Genomic DNA, 24250 nt, shown 5'->3' with positions numbered 1-24250 from the left:
AAAACGCAAAGTACAAGATATTAAATTGTACGCAAGGACGTTCGAAAATCCGGAACCAGGACCAGAGTCAACTCTCAACGCTCGACGCAACGGACTAAAAATTACAAGTCAACTATGCACATAAATATAATATAATATTTAAATAATTCTTATAATTATTTATATATTATACTAATATTTAAAACCGTCGGCAAGAAAGACTCTAAAAGGGACTGAGCTGTAATTTCAAACTCCGCGACTCGCGGAGTTTGAAGGCAAAAATACCGCGAGTCGCGGAGCCCCAAAGTTTCAAAATCCCTATAAAAGCAAACGAATTCTGATCGCAAAAATTACAATATATCCATCCATCTCTCTATCTATATCGTAAAATATATATATATATATATATTTATAATTTATATTTTAATTTTAATTATAATTCTAATAATAAGGGTATGTTAGCGAATGTTGTAAGGGTGTAAGTCGAAATTCTGTCCGTGTAACGCTACGCTATTTTTAATCATTGTAAGTTATGTTCAACCTTTTTATATTAATGTCTCGTAGCTAAGTTATTATTATGCTTATTTAATCCGAAGTAATCATGATGTTGGGCTAATTAATAAAATTGGGTAATTGGGCTTTGTACCATAATTGGGGTTTGGACAAAAGAACGACACTTGTGGAAATTAGACTATGGGCTATTAATGGGTTTTATATTAACTAAACAATATCTTGTTAATTTAATATACAAACTTATAATTCGACGTATTTATATATAACCACATACGCTTGACTGGGTACGGTGGGCGGGATATCTATAAATACCAATAATTATTCATTTTACCGGATACGGAACTGGATTAATAGTTAATAGACTTGTTGAAACATGGGTGAATTACATTCAAGGGTAATTGATGTAATTGTTAACAAAGTAGTAAAACCTTGGTTTACACGCAGTCGATAACCTAGTGTATTCATTAAACAAAGTATTAAAACCTTGTTACAATTCGAATCCCCAATTAGTTGGAATATTTGACTTCGGGAATAAGAATAATTTGACGAAGGCTTTCGCTCTTTATATTTATGACTGATGGACTGTTATGGACAAAATCTGTATGGACATATTAAATAATCCAGGACAAAGGACAATTGACCCATGGGCATAAAACTAAAATCAACACGTCAAACATCATGATTACGGAAGTTTAAATAAGCATAATTCTTTTATTTCATATTTAATTTCCTTTATTTTATATTTAATTGCACTTCTAATTATCGCATTTTTATTTATTGTTATTGTATTTAATTGCACTTTTAATTATCGTACTTTTTAATTAACGCAAGTTTATTTTATCGCATTTTTATTATTCGCAATTTCATTATCGTTATTTACTTTATGCTTTAATTTAAGTCTTGTATTTATTTTTAATATTTTACATTTAGTTTTAACTGCGACTAAAGTTTTAAAATCGACAAACCGGTCATTAAACGGTAAAAAACCCCCTTTTATAATAATAATATTACTTATATATATATATATATATATATATATATTTGTATTTTTATAAAAGTAAACTAATATAGCGTTAAGCTTTGTTTAAAAAGATTCCCTGTGGAACGAACCGGACTTACTAAAAACTACACTACTATACGATTAGGTACACTGCCTATAAGTGTTGTAGCAAGGTTTAAGTATATCCATTCTCTAAATAAATAAATATCTTGTGTAAAATTGTATCGTATTTAATAGTATTTTCTTGTAAACTTTAATAGTATTATATACACTCTGCTCAAAACGATCAAGTTAATTTTTGGCGCCGCTGCCGGGGACTCTCTTAAAAGCCGGAAGCGCAACGCTAATATAATATAAAAAAAAAGATTTTTAGTTTACTTTTATTAAAATTCGTTTTTATAAAAATACATTTTAAATATTCGAAAATATAAAAAGAAAAACAAAAATTTATATATTTTTAGGAGTTTGATAAATATTTAAGTTTTATAAAGTTTCTTTAGTTTGTAAAAATATAAGTTTTATTTAATTTATTTTATAAATATATTTTATAAATATAAAAACCGAAAAAAAATAAAATATATATATAAATCTAGTTTTACGATTTTTATTTATAAAATTATAAAGTAATTCTATTTTTATTTTAGTTTTTAAATATAAGTTTTTATTATATATAAATTTTAGATTATAAAACAGAAAAATTTAAAAAAAAAGAAAAAAAAACGCGTCAGTTTTAAACTGTTCCATGTTTGAATTTTGAAACCCCGCGACTCGCGGGTTTGCTGCTTTAAATACCGCGACTCGCGGAGAGGACCTGACACGCTGACAGAACCCTAATTTAGCATTAATTACGGGTAATTATTAATTATTATTATTATTTAACCCTAATTATTATTATTATTATAATTAGTTTTATTATTACTTTTACTTTTTATTTAATTTATGTATTTAGTATTAATTAGTTTAATTAATTTATAAAATTAGTAGTTTTAATAAATAAATAATATAAAAATAATATTTTTATAAAAATTGTACTTTTTACAACTTTTTGTATATTTTTTATATTTTGTCCCTTTTTAATCGTTTTAACGTAATATTTGTATTTTTAGCTCATATTTAGTTTTAAACTTAGTTTTTGCCATAGTTATTTTTACTTCTAGATTTTTAGGCTTTGCCATAGAATTCCTTAAGTGCTTTTTCTTTAGACTAAGATTTAGGTACTTTAGAATTTTGCGACGCCTTTTTAAGTTTTAGTTTCTTTTTAAGTTATTTCCATTTGGGATTTAGTTTTTCCTGTAAGCTTTAATATTTTTAGACGACTCTTACCTATGTATCAATTATCATTCCAATTAGTAATCTCAATTTGCGATTATAATTTTAAGTTAGTTGTAGTAATAAGGTTAGGTTAGTCAAGTATTTTTAAGTTTTATAAGTTTCTTTTATTTTTTCGTCACCTTTTATTTTTCAACCATTTTTCTTTTTCGACCTTTTTCGACGAACTCTTTTTCTTTCTTATTTCTCGCTTTTCTAGTTTTAGGACATAGATTTTTATTCTACTTCTTATCTAATTTTCTTAAAATAACGAAAATTTATTTTAAGTGGTTAAATTGATAGACATAAAAATTTTCTGGTTCGTAGTAATAGTTGGATTTGTACGTGGACCGGGTTATTGGAGCCAAACAGTCCTCAATTATGTTGAGACCAAACGAATCCTGCCCCTCTGCTGCATCTTTTGGCTATTCGAAACGTGGGCAAAATCAGAAAAGTCTATTGATTGGATAACTTATTATAATTTTTCTTTCCTTTTAAAAACTGATAGGATATTCAGTGAATGCACCGAGCAAGACGTTCACCACCTTTTGTACGTTCACCACCTGTAACTAGATCAAGACATTTAGCAAATATTACTGCCGTTGATTTTTCTTTAGAATCGTCATCCAGTCGACCAAGTACTTCAGTTCAAATTTCCGATAATCCATTTTTTGAACCCGACCTCACAATTGAGAATCCGGAGAATATTCAGGAACGATTCGTAGATCCTGAACCATTAAATTTTCCTCCGGAACCACCAATCATTCAAACAGAGATTGTTGAGGAACGAACCATTAAATCAGAATCCTCTAGTGATTCCGATTCAACAAATTCAATTATGGAAAATCTAGAACCTTTAAGTATGGAAGACCGAATGAGAGCTAAACGCACTGGTCAAGGTCACGCAATTACTCATCCAGACATTAATGCGCCAGATTATGAAATCAAAGGACAAATTCTACACATGGTGACTAATCAATGCCAATTTAGTGGTGCGCCGAAGGAAGATCCAAATGAACATTTACGAACCTTTAATAGGATATGCACACTATTTAAAATCCGAGAAGTGGAGGATGAACAGATATATCTCATGTTATTTCCCTGGACTTTAAAGGGAGAAGCCAAAGATTGGTTGGAATCGTTACCTGAAGGGGCGATTGATACATGGGATGTTTTAGTTGACAAATTTCTTAAACAATTCTTTCCTGCATCTAAAGCCGTAAGACTTCAAGCAGAAATTGTTACGTTCACACAGAAGCCAAATGAAACTCTATATGAGGCGTGGACAAGATATGGAAAGTTGTTAAGAGGATGTCCGCAACATGGTTTAGACACATGTCAAATAGTACAAATATTCTACCAAGGATGCGACATCACTACAAGGAAAGACATAGATATAGCAGCTGGTGGTTCTATTATGAAGAAAACCGAAACCGATGCTTACAAAATTATTGATAACACTGCTTCCCACTCACATGAGTGGCACCAAGAAAAAGATATCGTTAGATCATCTAAAGCAGCTAGAGCCGATTCTAGCCATGACTTAGATTCCATTTCCGCAAAGATAGATGCTGTGGAGAGACGAATGGAAAAGATGACTAAAGATATTCACTCGATACGAATTAGTTGTGAGCAGTGTGGAGGAGCACATTTGACAAAAGATTGTCTCAGTATTGAATTAACAATGGAACAAAGAGAGAATATTTCATACATAAACCAAAGGCCTGAAAATAATTATCAGAATAATTATCAACCGCCAAGACCAATTTACAATCAAAACCAAAATTATAACAGAAATATTCCATACAACAACCAACAAGGTCCTAGCAATCAACAAGTATCCAATAATACTTACAATCAGCAAAGACCTAATTTTCAAAACAAACCACCACAACAAACCGATGATAAAAAGCCGAATTTAGAAGATATGATGACGAAGCTAGTTGAAACTCAAACACAGTTTTTCACATCTCAGAAATAAACTAATGAACAAAATGCTCAAGCATTTAGAAATCAACAAGCTTCTATTCAAAATCTGGAATAAGAAGTAAGTAACCTAGCAAGGTTAATAGGTGAAAGAAAACCGGGAAGTCTACCTAGTGATACAAATGCTAATCCCCGGAATGAAACAGCTAAAGCCATTACCACAAGAAGTGGTACAACACTTAAACCACCTGAAATACCTGTAACTTCTGATGAAGCTATTCCTACTCTACAAGAACCACAACCTGATCAAGATAAGGAAAAAGAACCGGTAGTTGAAAAGGTTAATGAAGATAACACAGTTAAGGCTAAACCTTATGTTAAACCATATCAACCACTACTTCCTTACCCGAGTAAAATGAAGAAAGAGAAACTTGAAGCCGAGCAATCCAAATTCTTGGATATGTTTAAACAGATAAATGTAAATCTTCCTTTCATTGATGTGATTTCAGGAATGCCTAGATATGCTAAATTCTTGAAAGATCTAATCTCAAATAGAAAGAAAATGGAAGAACTCTCGACTGTTACTATGAATGCTAATTGTTCAGCAGTGCTGTTGAATAAGATACCAGAAAAACTATCTGATCCAGGAAGTTTCACAATTCCATGTTTTCTGGGTAGTCTTAGTTCAATAGAAGCATTGGCAGACTTAGGTGCTAGTATAAATCTAATGCCGTATTCACTATACGCTAAACTAGACCTTGGTGAATTGAAACCAACCAGAATAAGCATACAACTAGCCGATAGATCAATAAAATATCCTAGAGGGATAATGGAGAACATGCTAGTTAAAGTTGGTACTTTAGTATTTCCAGTAGATTTTGTTGTTTTGGACATGGAAGAAGATTCTCAAGTTCCTCTCATATTAGGAAGACCATTCTTAAACACGGCTAAAGCAATGATAGACGTGTTCGGTAAGAAATTGACCCTAAGTATAGAGGATGAGAGTGTTACCTTTTCAGTTGATAGAGCAATGCAACAACCACAATCTGCAGATGATACAAGTTATTATATTCAAACTATAGATGCACATGCAGAATTATTAGAAGAATTTCCAGAATTACAAGGAGCAGGAGAATGTTCTTTAGGAGAAGGTAATGAACCAATTGATGAAGCTGAAATGTTAGCTACACTTATAGCTAATGGATATGAACCAACAACAGAAGAAATTCAAATGCTAAAAGAAGAAGACAGATATCGATACAAATCATCGATAGAAGAACCACCAAAATTAGAGTTAAAGCCACTTCCAAACCATTTGGAATACGCTTATTTACATGGTGAATCTGAATTACCTGTAATAATATCGTCTTCTCTTACTGAAAATGAGAAATCACAACTCATTTCTGTGTTGAAAGCTCATAAACCAGCCATTGCATGGAAGATTCATGATATTAAAGGAATAAGTCCTTCGTATTGCACACATAAAATCCTTATGGAAGAAGGTCATAAAACGTATGTGCAACGCCAACGAAGACTAAATCCTAATATGCAAGATGTAGTTAAGAAAGAGATTATTAAACTGCTAGATGCAGGTTTAATTTATCCAATCTCTGATAGTCCATGGGTAAGCCCAGTTCAATGCGTGCCTAAGAAGGGTGGCATGACTGTCATTACAAATGAGAAAAATGAGCTTATTCCTACTAGGACTGTAACAGGATGGCGTGTGTGTATTGATTATAGAAAATTAAATGACGCCACCAGAAAAGATCACTTTCCCTTACCTTTCATAGATCAAATGTTGGAAAGATTAGCCGGAAATAGTTACTATTGTTTTCTAGATGGATTTTCCGGATATTTTCAAATTCCAATAGCACCCGAAGATCAAGAGAAAACCACATTCACGTGCCCTTATGGTACTTTTGCTTACAAACGCATGCCATTTGGACTTTGCAACGCCCCTGCAACCTTTCAAAGGTGTATGATGGCGATTTTTCATGACATGATAGAAGAATGCATGGAAGTATTCATGGATGACTTTTCAGTCTTCGGTGATACATTTGAATCATGTCTAGTTAATCTTGAACGAATGCTTATTAGATGCGAACAATCAAATCTAGTACTTAATTGGGAGAAATGCCATTTCATGGTTAAAGAAGGCATCGTTCTTGGTCATAAAATTTCAAAAGAAGGAATTGAAGTGGATAGAGCTAAAGTAGATGTAATTGCTAAACTTCCACATCCCACCAATGTTAGAGGAGTTAGGAGTTTTCTAGGGCATGCCGGTTTTTACCGACGTTTCATAAAAGATTTTTCTAAAATTGCCACTCCTATGAATAAACTCCTAGAAAAGGATGCTCCATTCATCTTTTCAGATGAGTGTATCAAATCTTTTAATATTCTTAAAGAAAAACTTACTAATGCGCCGATCATGATAACACCAAATTGGAATCTACCATTTGAACTAATGTGCGATGCAAGTGATTTTGCAATGGGAGCCGTTTTAGGACAAAGGATTGAAAAACGATTTCAACCTATATATTATGCTAATAAGACGTTACAAGGAGCACAAACGAATTATACAACTACTGAAAAAGAACTCCTTGCTATTGTCTTTGCTTTTGACAAATTTCGTTCATATCTCGTTCTAGCAAAAACGGTGGTCTATACCGACCATTCTGCTCTTAGATACCTATTTTCGAAACAAGATGCTAAACCAAGATTAATCCATTGGATCTTACTCTTACAAGAGTTTGATATTGAAATCCGAGATAAAAGAGGAGCAGAAAATCTCACCGCTGATCATCTTTCTCGTCTTGAAAATCCCGAATTAGAAGTTCTAAATGAATCGGCCATACAAGACAACTTTCCTGATGAATATCTATTGAAGATAGATTATAAAGAAATTCCATGGTTTGCAGACTATGCAAACTACTTAGTTTGTGGATTCCTTGAAAAAGGATTATCGTACCAAAAACGAAAGAAATTCTTCAGTGATATAAAACACTATTTTTGGGAAGATCCACATCTGTTTAAAAGTTGTCCCAATGGAATAATACGCCGATGTGTATTTGGAGATGAAGCTAGTAAAATATTAAACCATTGTCACACAGGACCAACAGGAGGGCATTATGGGCCTCAACTAACAGCAAGAAAAGTTTATGATGCTGGATTCTATTGGCCTACAATTTACAAAGACGCACACCTTCTTTGCAAATCCTGTGATGCTTGTCAAAGGGCCGAAAAAATAAGTCAACGTGATGAAATGCCACAAAATGTCATCCAAGTATGTGAAGTATTTGACATTTGGGGTATTGACTTTATGGGTCCATTTCCAAAATCTCATAATAATCTATATATACTCGTAGCCATTGATTATGTATCTAAATGGGCGGAAGCACAAGCTCTCCCAACTAATGATGCACGAGTTGTAGTCAATTTTTTAAAACATCTTTTTGCAAGGTTTGGAACACCGAAAGCTTTACTCATTTCTGTAATAATCAACTTGAGAAAGTTCTTAAAAGATATGGAGTAACTAATAAAATCTCCACCGCATATCATCCACAAACAAGTGGACAAGTTGAAAATACCAACCGAGCTTTAAAACGTATTCTAGAGAAAACCGTAGGATCAAATCCGAAGGAATGGTCCATTAAATTAGAGGATGCACTCTGGGCTTTTAGAACAGCCTACAAAACTCCAATTGGGACCACACCTTTTAGACTTGTTTATGGAAAAGCATGTCATCTTCTAGTAGAAATTGAACACAAAGCATTTTAGGCTTTGAAGACATGTAATCTTGATTTACATGAAGCCGGACGTCTACAATTAAGTCAACTAAACGAATTAGAAGAATTAAGACATGAAGCAAACGAAAATTCGTTAATCTATAAAGAAAGAACGAAGAAATGGCATGATAAAAGAATCAGAAGTTCAAAAGAATTTAAAGAAGGAGACAAAGTTCTTCTTTTCAATTCACGATTCAAGCTATTTCCTGGAAAATTGAAATCAAGATGGTCTGGACCATTCATAGTCAAAAGAGTTTTCCCATACGGAACGATAGAATTAATAAATTCAAATGGGATTGAATTTAAAGTTAATGGTCACAGAGTTAAACATTACATACATGGTCCGATGGAAGTTGACAATGAAGTTAATCATAATTTCACCACCCAAGAAAACCTTCAAAACGAAAACATAAATATGTTATCAACAACATATGAAAAATCAAAACTGGAATATAGGGAGGATTCAAATTTGAGTGATGAAGAAGAATTCCTATACAAACCTCCCATTTCAAGAAACGAAGAAAAATGTGAACAAGAAATTCAAATAGAAATGAAAGAATCAAGGAAAGAACACTCGAAAAAGGTTTACAAACAAACTCGACTTACTAAAGCAGGAGACCCGGGTGAATTTATCATTTCTTGCTTACTTAATGATGGTGCTGTATATAATGGACTCGCAGATTTAGGAGCAAGTGCAAATATTATGCCTCTTTCCTTATACAAAAGATTAGGCATGGGTAAATTAAAACCAACCAAAATAGGTGTTCAATCATTTGACCAAACCATTAAACACCCGATTGGAATAGCAGATAATTTACTTGTTAACGTGGGAAGTTTGACCTTTGTTGCAAACTTCATAGTGATTAATATGGAGGAAAACCTTGATATCCCTCTAATTCTAGGTCGCCCATTTTTAGCAACCACCGAGGCATTCATTGATGTAAGAGAAGGTAGAATGACACTTAGGGATGGTGATACATCGATCACCTTTGTGAACCGAAAGTTTAGATCTCCACAAACCAAAACTGTTAGACCAATAAAAACGCATAAGTGTGGGGAAGATGAAGAAACACTTAATGATGATCCAATCACAAAGAATGCCGTTGATGATACGAAATTAGATGAATCCATTTTTAACAGTTCAACGAAGAAACTTTATAAACGGATTCACGATGCTAAGATTAAAGGAAACTTTAAGTTATATAACCGATTAATATCCAATTTATCGTCAAAAGAAAAGGCAATGTTAGTTAAATTTGTGAAAGTTACGGAGGAAATCAACAAATGGATTGAAGTAAAAGTCAAAGATATACAAGTTGTTGATGATTCAATTGAAAATAATGTTAATCACAATTTCAACTAAGTATAGGGGGTTTATGTATTTCTGTTAGAGTTAGATTGTCTATTTTCGTGTAGTTCTCGAAAATGGAACCCGAATGGTCTTTCCCTAGCAGACCTTAAAAAACTAGTCTTCTCCCCTCATTCTGAATTTTTATTTTTTTTTAGGTTTTTACAAAATGAAGACTGCCTGTGAACTAAACCATGGTCTAATGCTACATGCTTTGATCACTAAACGTAATAATGACACACTACCGAGTGAAATAGTATCAGTAATCAGAGAAAGAATGGACGGAGTTAGAAAAGAATCCAGATGCGAAGATAATAAGTTACAATTTGGTAAAGGAAAATCAAAATCCGCAGCGAAAAGAAGAGCACGACACCTAGAAAGATGTCACAAATGCGGAAAATGGTCACATGGAGGTAAACGTTCAAATAATCAAACCTATTCAAACACCGAATTTGTTACTTTATGCAGAGACGGACCGTTCATATGTTTAGAAGAAAAGACACTGAATGCTCGAGGTTACGCCTATGTAGCTATGGAAAACCAATTAAACCGACTATCTTATGAATGGGATAGATCATATAACTAAAAAATCTATTTCACAGGTATGTCTGTACAGTTTTTATTTTTTTTTTTATTTATTTTTAACCTTTTGATAATAAACGCTAATTTGTTCGCTAAAAAGTATTAAATTGGTATTAAATAAAATTAGGTTTGGCGACCGAAATTATTGATATCATTCAAAAAAATTTATTACATCACTGCGCAATTTAACGTTTATTCTTAAGGTATAAATATCTTTAATCAATCAACCCAAAATATTTCAAAAATTCGTCATGAGTTAAATTAGGTCTTGGAACCGAAATTACTTTACCGAAAAGAGGGGCGCATATTTTTGATAATATTTGATTGATTAAAGTGGGATAAAAAGCCAAAAAGATTTTTAATTTTATTTTTACCATATTTTTAAAATTAATATTTAAATCTTAAATTAATATTGTAAACTTTGTAAAAACAATATATTAAAAATTGTAAATATTTGAAAAATTAATATAAGTTTGGTGTGAATTTATAATATGAATTTTTAAATTAAGATTGGTGTGAATTTTTTATTTTTAAAATATGAATTTTTAATTTTATGCATTTTAAATTTTAAGTTTGGTGTGAATTTTTAATATTAATTTTGAATTTCATATTTAAGTTGTGTGAATTTAAAAACAAAAATTTTCTTTATCTCATTAAGTTAAAAATATGATTTTTAAAATTCGTCGTAAGTTGAAGACTAGGTCTTTGAACCGAAATTGCTTTACCCGAGGGAGGGACGAGAACTTTTATTATCATTATTTTTAATCTTATTGAATTAAAGTATGCCAAAAACATTAAAAAACCCCAAAAATCTTAGCTTTTAAAACAATCGCTACAAAAAGACAAATTTTAAAATTTTGTCGAAGGACGGACTAGGACATCGATCCGAAACGACCTCGTCCTAAATAACAAGGGAAACAAAATTTTAAAATTAATTACTTAATTGTTTTAATTAGTATAAGTTATAAAATATATATATATATATATATATATATATATACCAAACTCCGCGACTCGCGGAGTTTGAAGGGTCCAAACACCGCGAGTCGCGGGAGGACCGAAAACCAGAAAAAATATATACTGATCAAAACTGATCAGACCACACACAAAAAAAAAACACACTGCGAAGAACAGCCGCGAAAAAACCCCAAAAACACCCCCAAAATCACAATTTTTAACCGTTAATCACCAAATCTTTTACTAAAATCATGTTGAGAAGGATGCTATCTAGGAATTACTCAAGAAAAACGGTAAATTTCTACACCTAAACACCATTTAATCCGAAATTAGTGTTCTTGAGCAATTTTTTTCCCAATTTGATTTTGATGCTTTTTAGTGTAATTAAGCTTAAATTGTTTATGTATTATGCTTGTATAACCTAGATTGATGCTGTTTAACATGATTAGAAGCCTTAAACTTCAAATTTTGAGTAATCTAGGGTTTGTGTTCTTGAGCAAATTTGGGGCTTTTTGATATAAACAGGTTATGGTCGATTTTTGTCATGAATTGTTGCTAAATTAAGTAGTGTAACATGTCTAGGTAGTTAAATGATCCAAACTTTGAGCCTAAACATGATTTTGAGAATTAAAGTGGACTTTTTCAAGTCTAAAATTCATGAACTTGATTTTTGAAAGATAATGCCATTTGAAACTTGTTTAATTGCTAGTAATGATTATTTTGACATGTTATTTGAGTTGAATGCTTATGAACTTGGCGAACATTTTCGTATATGCTTATTTGAAAAAGTGTAGATTTGATAAAAATGTGAAAATGAGCTTAAGTTTGATATAAATTGATCATGTCATTGTAATTATTTTGATTGATGATTTTGCTGACACTAATGCATATTTGGATGCACAAAAATTGTGTTTGATGTGTTTTGCAGACTGAAAGGGGTGAATCTTCATCCCAAGCCCGCAATGCTCCTGCTGAGAATGCGGAACAACAGGAGGTGGATAACTACTACAAGCAGGATATACCTCATCCAGTCATGACATTTTCTGATATGCACTTGGAAGAGTTGCACCCGAACCTGAGATTTGACAGACTTTGGATTGATTATCCAAAATACCAAAGGGGATTGCATACTCTTCATTCTAAGGTTGTTGAGGTACCTAGGGTCATAGAATGGGGACCCTTAGAAGCTGTAGAATTGGTCGGGCCAATTAGGGAATTACTTGTACAGAGGTATGGTAATTCTACTTTTAATGACTGGGTACGTTTATTCACCATGCGTAGACCTGTATATAAAGTATGGTGTGAAGAATTGTTATGTAGTATAGAATTAAATGATCGGGTAGCTAGTTTAACCGACCGATCATTTATTAGATTTTTGTTAGGAGGTTCGATGCGCCACATGTCTTTACTAGACATGGCTCAGGCTTTACGTATATATACGCCTGAGGAGTTAGCATCTGCCGATTGTAGAGGGTTGATACTAAACGGTAGAAAGATAGATGAAAATTTTGATACACACGGTGTGTGGAGTCAAATGACAAGCCATCACCGTTTCAAAGGGGGAAATTACTCTTATTTGGATATAGATAGAGCCGAATTAAGAGTGATTCATAGGTTTTTAGCTAATTCGATTACACAAAGAGGTAAGAACAAGGAAAAGGTAAATGAACAGGATTTGTTTTACCATATGTGTATTCGAGACCCACAAAGCACTGTAAGTATACCTTATTGTGTGGGTTATTATTTATCAGCTATGGTTAGGGGGATGCGACCGCATAGCATAATAGGAGGTGGTATCTTTATTACGTTGATTGGTGAATATCTCGGTGTGGATATAAGTCGGGGGGGATTATTAGTAGAAGAACCAGAACCCCGCGATACTATAGGTTTAAATGTATACCATGGTGCGAAAGTTTTGAAGAGGCGAAATAACGCCGCAGTACAATACCATGGTAGACATCCACAGGTTGAGAGAAACCAACAGCAAGGTAATGTAGGAGGGGGAAATGAAATGCAAGAAATGTAAAGGTTTATAGCTTCACAGGAGTACGAAAATGCTAGACAGAGAGCATTTGAAGATTGGCAAGTTCATCAGAACCAAATCATAGCTCATTGCCAACATATAGGTAGAAACTATATTCCTACACCAAAACCCATCTTTCCTCCCTGGTCTATAGAGATGCAACCACCGTATCCTACGTATAACCCTGCCGAAGCATTCTATAGCACCTATGGTTATGCCTGGAACCCCTATTGGTACCAGTATCATCCCTAGTCTACTTAGTTTTATTTATTTTGTAATTTGTAATATTGATACATTTAATACTTATGTTAATATTGTAATAGTTTTTATAATTTTCTAACTTTTATTCCTAGATTTTAATAATTTTTGAATGTGGGGTAATATACCAAACTTCAAAAATATGTATATATGTTTGCAGTTTATCTTATGTACACAACAGGGTAAAACAACGCATTTTCAAAGACTGGCATTAAGTTCAGCAAAAGCAACTAATTTTGACGACAAGATGCAAAATATATGTGAAATAACAACAAGACGGAATGAACAAATGATGTGCACCATTTATCATTCAGCAAACAAACGCCAATATATTTGGAAACTTTGGTAAAAATTTAATCATTTTCACACAAATCACCCTCAATAATTTAAATTGTTACTGATTTCTTGCAAATGAGGGCATTGCAAGATCTTAAGTGTGGGAAGGGGTTAAATTCTTTCGGATTTTAAAATTTTTACTTTAAACACTGGGTTACCATTAAAAATACTAGTAAAGCAGTAGTTGTATTAGAATCTAGTGCTCTCTGATAATAAAGAACAGCCCTAGTCTTATATACTGACTACCCAATTCTAGTAAAATTTTACAAAATTTTCAATTAAATGAACTCAAAATCATGTTTATACATATTTATGAACGATAAAACTAGGTTATAACACCGAAATTATTGTTACCTCGAAAAGGACATAAATTGAGAAACAAACCAAAATGTTAAAATTCATTTAAAATGGAATAGAGGACGATAAAAAAGGAAAATAAAAGCCAAGTGTGGGAAAAATTACCAAGTTATCTTAAACATATGCCACATATTTTTGTACAAATAACTGAAAATACTTTTGCTTTGGACTAAACTAAAAAGTTTTACCTGATTTACTGTAAGAAAGATGGATCTACACGATGAATCAATTCCATCATTAAAAGGAAGTAAAGTCTTCCGAAAAAGACACGCGCTTCTTGATTTAGGTCAGGAAGTTGTCGTCCAGACCAGCTGTAGGTTGACGAAAAATCTAGAAAAGTCATCACTAAAATCAGCAGGAAATCCACGGACCTCAGCATTAAACAGGGTCGCCAAGTGGTCAGATTTATCCTAACCATGAGAAGGATTTATCTCGTAAAATGGGGGGGGCACCATGCAAATTAGCTGGATAAGACTAATGAATCAGATCCCCAGAAAGGATAATCTCCTTAAAGATTAAAAATCAGCTTTTAAGCCTGATATTACTCAATCCTAGAGATTGACCTTAAAGATTGAGAATTCAAACTCATGGAATTCAATGATATCTAAACTCGAGCTTGAACGAGAAAATATTTTGATCAAAATTACAAACCGATTTGTTTTCTGAAAACCCTATTTTCAATGCGTTCATTACCATTGAACGTAAAATCCTAGGAATTCACCTGGAATTTATTAGGTCACCTGAACCAAATCGGGTGTCAACCGTAAGAACGGTGGTTGCATAGCATGGTCAAAGACAAGACCTTGTGCCAGACCGAAAAATTATAAGGGTGAGCTTTACTATTGCTCCTACCAAGGATAGTAATTGCGTCCGACACGTTATAGACCATAATCAAATACATGTCATTAGACATTGCCTTAACAGTTGCTTGTTCAACGCTTTCCTTTACAACCGGATGGTAGTTTACCGAAAAGTAATATACGGGACAAGTAAACTGGACGTGTTGCTTTCCAAATACAAGGTTAGCAAGTGGGTGACACAAAACCGCAAGTTTTGAGCTAAAATTTTCAAATCTGAAACCCACCAAACCCACAAAAATATTTTGCAAACACCGGTAAAGGGTTATTCCGGAAAACTTATCTAGGGTAAAAACTAGATTTAATTTTCAAAAGATCAAATGTTTTCATAAAGATCCAATTTCCTTAATGGATCTAAATTTTTATAGTCATGTGGGACTGTAAACCATATCGTTACTACCATTGTTTATACCGCCGTATAGAAATCACTGATGTACAAAGTGTGAAGAATGAAGAAGTGATTCTAGTATTTCAAGACGATATTGCTTGAGGACAAGCAACGCTCAAGTGTGGGAATATTTGATAATGCTAAAAACGAACATATATTTCATAGCATTATTCCTCAAGAAAGACAAGCTTTTAGTTGCAATTGTTCTATTTACAAGTGATATTCGTTTAAATATTAAAAGGTGAAGACAAAAGACAGATTCGACGAATTGAAGACGCAAACGACCAAAAAGCTCAAAAGTACAAAAGACAATCAAAGAGGTTCCAATTATTGATAAGAAACGTCTCGAAATTACAAGAGTACAAGATTCAAAACGCAAAGTACAAGATATTAAATTGTACGCAAGGACGTTATAAAATCTGGAACCAGGACCAGAGTCAACTCTCAACGCTCGACGCAAAGGACTAAAAATTACAAGTCAACTATGCACATAAATATAATATAATATTTAAATAATTCTTATAATTATTTATATATTATATTAATATTTAAAACCGTCGGCAAGAAAGACTCCAAAAGGGACTGAGCTGTAATTTCAAACTCCGCGACTCGCGGAGTTTGAAGGCAAAAATGCCGCGAGTCGCGGAGCCCCAAAGTTTCAAAATCCCTATAAAAGCAAACGAATTCTGATCGCAAAAATTACAATATATCCATCCATCTCTCTATCTATATCATAAAATATATATATATATATTTATATTTTATATTTTAATTTTAATTATAATTCTAATAATAAGGGTATGTTAGCGAATGTTGTAAGGGTGTAAGTCGAAATTCTGTCCGTGTAACGCTACGCTATTTTTAATCATTGTAAGTTATGTTCAACCTTTTTATATTAATGTCTCGTAGCTAAGTTATTATTATGCTTATTTAATCCGAAGTAATCATGATGTTGGGCTAATTACTAAAATTGGGTAATTGGGCTTTGTACCATAATTGGGGTTTGGACAAAAGAACGACACTTGTGGAAATGAGACTATGGGCTATTAATGGGTTTTATATTAACTAAACAATATCTTGTTAATTTAATATACAAACTTATAATTCGACGTATTTATATATAACCACATACGTTTGACTGGGTACGGTGGGCGGGATATCTATAAATACCAATAATTATTCATTTTACCGGATACGGAACTGGATTAATAGTTAATAGACTTGTTGAAACAGGGGTGAATTACATTCAAGGGTAATTGGTGTAATTGTTAACAAAGTAGTAAAACCTTGGTTTACACGCAGTCGATAACCTGGTGTATTCATTAAACAAAGTATTAAAACCTTGTTACAATTCGAATCCCCAATTAGTTGGAATATTTGACTTCGGGAATAAGAATAATTTGACGAAGGCTTTCGCTCTTTATATTTATGACTGATGGACTGTTATGGACAAAATCCGTATGGACATATTAAATAATCCAGGACAAAGGACAATTGACCCATGGGCATAAAACTAAAATCAACACGTCAAACATCATGATTACGGAAGTTTAAATAAGCATAATTCTTTTATTTCATATTTAATTTCCTTTATTTTATATTTAATTGCACTTCTAATTATCGCATTTTTATTTATTGTTATTGTATTTAATTGCACTTTTAATTATCGTACTTTTTAATTATCGCAAGTTTATTTTATCGCATTTTTATTATTCGCAATTTCATTATCGTTATTTACTTTATGCTTTAATTTAAGTCTTGTATTTATTTTTAATATTTTACATTTAGTTTTAACTGCGACTAAAGTTTTAAAATCGACAAACCGGTCATTAAACGATAAAAACCCCCCTTTTATAATAATAATATTACTTATATATATATATTTGTATTTTTATAAAAGTAAACTAATATAGCGTTAAGCTTTGTTTAAAAAGATTCCCTGTGGAACGAACCGGACTTACTAAAAACTACACTACTGTACGATTAGGTACACTGCCTATAAGTGTTGTAGCAAGGTTTAAGTATATCCATTCTCTAAATAAATAAATATCTTGTGTAAAATTGTATCGTATTTAATAGTATTTCCTGAAAAATTTAATAGCTATTTCGTATACACCTCGCGAAACATCAGCGACAAATAGGGTATTTTGTCCAATTTTTGACTAACTAAGTCCAAGACTCGTAGTATGACTCGTACCCTTCATACTCGCTTCGCATATACTCTTAAACTTCACCACTAGGTCTCACTCGACTTAAAACCTTCATAAACCATGCATATACTTATACATGTATACATTCTCATGTGTATATATATATATCTATCTCGTGTATTATAACAAAATCTTTAAATCATTTAATCACATATACGACCAAGTATATACATTCTTAAGATCAATTACGTACCTCAGGACATGTATAAAGAAAAAACGGGATGTTATAACTCTCCTCCACTTGAATTGGAGCGCGTCCTCGCGATCCAAGCCGCATGACAAGCCGGAAGGTAAACCAAAACAAACTCTTCAGATTCCCACGTAAACTCGGAACCTTTTCAATGTCGCCATTGGACCTTAAAAGTCCTCACCTCTTTGTTACGCAACAATTTAACCTTTTCATCAAGAATAGCTATCGGTTCTTCAACATACTCTAATTTGTTATTTAGAGCAATTTCATCTAATGGCACCCAAGTCGAGTCATCCACAAGACACTTACGGAGATGGGAAACATGAAATGTGTTATGGATTCCCGCAAGCTCTTCGGGTACCTCTAGTCTATAAGCAACCTTGCTAACGCGAGCTAAAACCTTGAAAGGACCAATAAATCAAGGAGCTAACTTTCCTCGTTTTCAAAACCGAATAACATCTTTCCATGGTGAAACTTTAAGCATCACCATGTCACCTTCTTGAAACTCAATTGGTCACCTTCGTTTATCGGCATAAGATTTTTTTCTATCTTGCGCCGCCTTCAATCGAGTCCGAATCATCTCAATCTTGTTATTCGTCTCTAAAACCAATTCGGTACTCCCGATTTCCCTTTGTCCCACTTACCCCAACAAATAGGAGTTCGACACCTTCGCCCATAAAGCATCTCATACGGTGGCATTCCAATACTAGCATGGTAACTATTGTTGTACGAGAATTCCACCAAAGGCAAGTGCTCATCCCAACTACCACCGAAATCGATAATACACGCCCGTAACATATCCTCCAATGTTTGATTCGTACGTTCGGTTTGACCATCCGTTTGAGGATGGTACGCCGTGCTCATTCTTAATTGTGTACCCATATCTTCATGAAACTTATTCCAAAACCGAGACTTGAAATGAGTATCCCGATCTGAAATAATAGATATAGGAACCCCATGTCTCGATATCACCTCTTTGATAAACAACTTTGAAAAAGTCTCCGACGATATCGTTTCCCGAATGGGAAGAAACAAATCACTCTTCATCAACCGATCAACTATCACCCAAATCGTATCAAATTGGGTTCTCGCCGTCTTTGGTAACTTTGTAATGAAATCCATGGTAATGTGCTCCCATTTCCATTTTGGGACTTCCAACGGTTGTAGCTTACCGTACGGCTTTTGGTGTTCGGCTTTAACTTGCAAACACGTGACACATTGTTCAACATACTTAATAACATCACGTTTCATGCCCGGCTACCAATACTCTTTCCTTAAATCAAGGTACATCTTTGTTGCACCCGGATGAATGGAATACCTTGACTTATGTGCTTCATCAAGTAGCACTTGTCGGAAATTTCCCATTCTAGGCACCCACACCCTTCCTTGAAAGGACAACAAACCATGCAGGCCTAAGGTAATGGACTCCGTTTGCCCCACAATTCGTTCTTCATGCTTGTTATTGACAAAAGCTTCAATTTGAATCTCACCAAGCTTTACAAGAAAGTCGTTAGTAATAATCTTGCGTAACAATCCTACTCGTATCGACGGATGTTAACTCTTTCGACTCAACGCATCCGCGACCACATTCGCCTTACCTGGATGGTAAAGTATCTCACAATCATAGTCCTTTACCACATCCATCTATCTACGTTGACGATAATTCAAATCTCGTTGGTCAAAAAGATGTTTTAAACTTCTATTATCCGAATAGATCGTACATTTGACACCATACAAATAGTGGCGCCAAATATTCAACGCATGAACCACCGCCGCCAACTCGACATCATGAGTCGGATATCTCCTTTCGTGTTCCTTTAATTGTCGAGAGGCGTAAGCAATGACTTTACCTCTTTGCATTAGAACACACCCGATCCCATTTAAAGAAGCATCACAATAAACCGTCATATCTTCAATTCCCTCCGGTAATACCAACACCGGAGCTTGACAAAAATTTTCCTTCAACAATTGGAAATCAATCTCTTGCTCATTTTCCCAATTAAACTTCACGTTCTTTCTTGTCAACTTTGTTAACGGATAGGTGATTTTAGAAAAGTCTTGGATAAACAGACGATAATAACTGGCTAATCCGAGAAAACTTCGGATTTTAATAGGCGTAGTCGGTTGTTCCCAACTTCTCACCGTCTCCATCTTCCCCGGATCTACTTGAATGCCTTCGCTATTCACGATATGGCCAAGGAATTTCACTTCCCTTAGCCAAAATTCACATTTGGAAAGTTTGTCATACAACTTCTCCTTCCGCAACGTCTTCAACACTTCGCATAAATGGCATTCATGTTCTTTCATACTCTTAAAATAGACAAGTATGTCAACGATGAACACAATTACCAACTTGTCCAACATAGATTGGCACACTCAGTTCATAAGATCCATGAATGCCGTCGGTGCATTCGTAAGACCAAAAGGAATAACTACAAATTCAAAATGCCCGTAACGCGTTTGAAAAGCCGGTTTCTCAATATCTTCCTCATAGACCCACATTTGGTGATAGCCGAACCGTAAGTCAATTTTTGAAAAATAAGTCGCGCCTTGGAGTTGATCAAACAAATCGTCAGTATGAGGCAATGGATAACGATTCTTGATCGTCACTTTATTCAACTCCCGATAATCGATGCACATCAGCATACTACCATCTTTCTTCTTCACGAATAAAATCGGAGCACCCCATGGCGAAGCACTCGGTCGGATAAAACCCTTTTCAAGCAACTCTTGGGTTTGATTTAACAACTCTTGCAACTCTTACAACTCTTGGGTGCTAAACGATAAGGAGTTTTAGCAATGGGAGTAGCACCCGGAACCAACTCAATGTGAAATTCAACTTGCCTTTCCGCCGAAACACCCGGTAATTCGTCCCGAAAAACGTCTTCGAATTCATTAACCACCAAAATTTCATGAATGGATAGTGGCTCTTCACGAGTATCAACTACATGGGCAAGAATAGCCATGCCACCACTACCAAGCAAACGACGTGCCCGTGCATAATGGCACAAGTCTTATTCGTTTCTCGCCATGAATAATTAACTCTCCCCCACTTGGGGTCTTTACGCAAATGGACTTTTCATGGCATGAAATATTGGCTCTATAACGATCGAGCCAATCCATACCAACAACAATTTCAAACTCACCCAAAGTCATCGGAATGAGATCAATTTTAAAAGTTTCGAAACCAAACACAACATTACAATCATTACACACATCAACCCCTAGCACCGTCTTACCATCCGCTATTTCGACTTCTACCGGATGACTTAACTTAGCTAGTGGTTTATTAAGTTTAGGCACAAATCTTGGAGACACAAACGACAAATTAGCACCGCTATCAAATAGTATCCTTGCCGGATTAGAGTTCACCATGAAAGTACCCAAGACAACTTCATTTGATTGCTTGGCCTCATCCTTGGTCATCAAATAGTTTCATCCCCCAGCCGTACCCGCCGCTTTCTCTAACCTCTTCACTTGATCACCATACAAATCGGGACACTCCGTCTTTCGGTGCCCTTCTTTTTGACAATTGAAACACGTGATTTTGTTTGTAGGCGGCTTTGGGCATTCACGAGAGATGTGACCCTTTTGCCCACAATTATAGCAAGTAGGGAGAAAACTTCCGGAACCACCCTTCTTCACACTATTAACACTTTCGGAACCCTTATTGTTTTTCTTGTTGGAAAAGTTTGAATGACTCGAACCTTCAAATTTTCTCTTAGAGAACGAGAAATCGCTTCTTTTTGAAACCTCCGATTTGAAACCCTGGGCCAACTCAAATAACTCTTCAAAAGACTTAGCCATTCCCCGACTAATCTTACGTTTCAACTCATTGTTTAAAGTGCGATAGAAATCTAGTATCAACATTAGGTCATCCCCAACATACTTCGGACAAAAACGAGTCTTTGACAAGAAAGTAGACTTAAGAGTAACCAAGTCCATCGAACCTTGTCGCAAATCGCGTAACTCATCCCGGATTGTGTTTAGATCGGCTTGAGTTCGATATTCAACAAAGAACTCCTTTTTAAACTCTTCCTACGACAAGCTCATGCATTGTTCTTCCCCATACAATTGAATTTAATCATCCCACCACAACTTAGCCTCTTCACAGAACATGCTAGAACCGTACCTCGTCTTCTTCTCGGGAGGACATTTCGCGGTACGGAAATCCCCCTCGATGTCGGAGATCCAACATGTACTCTTCAACGGATCTCTTACCCCATTAAACATAGGAGGTTGAGCATCCTTGAAATTTTTGTAATGGAAGTCTCACCTTCCATGTCTACCATTCACATCACCTCCTTCACCACGAGGATAAATGTTTCTAGCCTCGAGTGCCTCTTCAATCGCGGAATTCATTCACTCATTGATTAACTCGGTTACTTGCCCATCAACCGATTCTTGGAAGACCTTTCGGACATTCGCAAGAAATTCTGCTTTTTTGCTTTTTAAAGATGGCCTCAACTTTGGCCGTGAATTCGGAGTCCTTGCTCGAGCCTCCGTCATTGTTGTCGTGTCTGTTTCTCATCTTCATTCTATAAAATGAAATATATTAAACAACGAAACAATAATACATGACACATATATACCACACCGCCCCATCTTGCTCAACAATCGTCATACATCGCTTGTTTAACATGATTTGAACCCGTAACAATGGTAGCTGATATGGCCGAAATGGACGGTTTTTATTCGCCGCGGTGTCGTCAGGCCGCGGTTCGCCAGGGTCAGCCACTTGTGGGAGGAAGGTACTGTTTTAAATTTATATTTAGCGGGGCCTAAATCTTACTACTCCTTATAAGTAAGGGAAGTATGACCTAGGGTCGTATTTTTGAGATATCAGTAGAATCGAACCTATATTTAAGCTTAAGATAGTTAGGGAGTAGTGAATATTTATTTTGGGTTTTCTAATTTATAAGACAGATAAAGTAAATGCAATAAAATTCGTAATTCAGATAAGGTTAAAGTGAGTGCATACTATGACTTCATCAGTTATTCTGCCGAGATTATGGAATGCTGGCTCATGAATAGGCAGAGGCCCTATATTCATTACACTGGTCCTAAACACCCCTGTCATAAGATATGTCACTGGGTACTGCGTTAGGCTTGAAGATTCTGAATAGACATCAACGTCCCTTACCCCCGACGCCCGTGCAGTCTGACTACAGGTATACACGTTCAGACGGCTCATCCAATTGAGCGACTCGGTTGGTGACGTATTAACATTCCGAAATAGTCTAAATTTTCTTAAGCATAATAGAATACATGGTTTACCATATCCGAGAGACGTGATGTGTTGCAATGCTTTCATTATTGATTGGTAAAAGGTAGTTAGGCCTTTAAAAAGAGTTCAACCATAAAGAACACCATGACTAAGTCAAGCTGACTTCCATGAACACGTTCGATTATTCTAACGGTCCAATCCTTTATGTGTCTAAACAAACAGTTCCTTAATTAACTAAGAATCCCTCAAACGGGGTGCAATTCTTGAGACCGCGTTATGGCGCAGTGTACTGGTCAACAATAATCGGGTTCCATGGCCTTACTTAGCAGAGGTACAGCTTACAACAACCGCTGTGCTTCAGCGTGCACGTGCGAAGTTTATATGCTTGGTGACTACACTAGCATGGTCTAGGACCGACAATGTACTAAGGGTCTAGTCATATGTTTCACTAAGAAAGAGTCCTCAGTCGAAATCCAAAGCTCGATAGACTTACTACAACCGGCGTGCCTCGGTCGATCTTACATTATATCCGATAGACTTCTCTTACCAAGGGGTGACACGGATAGTGTACTCTGAATCGGGGTTCGCGACTTCCCAATAACAGAGCCTATAACTACATTCTATTATTTGGAAAAGAGATTGAGTTTAAAGCATAATCGGAAAGCATTTCAACAGCATACATAGACCATAATATTATTTCGGCATTATAACTACTTAAATCATAGCATACACTAAAGATAACTACTCGCTAATAATGGCAACAATATCATAGAACATTATATAAGATAAAGGATAGAAGTACCAGTAGATTAAATGAGTTCCGAATACAAAAGTGACAACTTCAAGACTCCAGACCGCTTCTAATACAATCTTCAGCATTCTTCTCCGGGTACTAGGTTTCCCGCACGGAGTCTAAGGCCTTGAGAATATGACTAATATTGTACAAGAGAGAGAAAGAAGTGAATTGAAGTGTGTGTTGGAATGAATAACAAAGTCCCTTTGAATA

Source organism: Rutidosis leptorrhynchoides, chromosome 1 (assembly GCF_046630445.1).
Source record: "Rutidosis leptorrhynchoides isolate AG116_Rl617_1_P2 chromosome 1, CSIRO_AGI_Rlap_v1, whole genome shotgun sequence".
NCBI classification, from domain to species: Eukaryota; Viridiplantae; Streptophyta; class Magnoliopsida; order Asterales; family Asteraceae; genus Rutidosis; species Rutidosis leptorrhynchoides.
The sequence above is the reverse complement of the archived record's forward strand: the minus strand, read 5'-3'. Positions refer to the sequence as shown.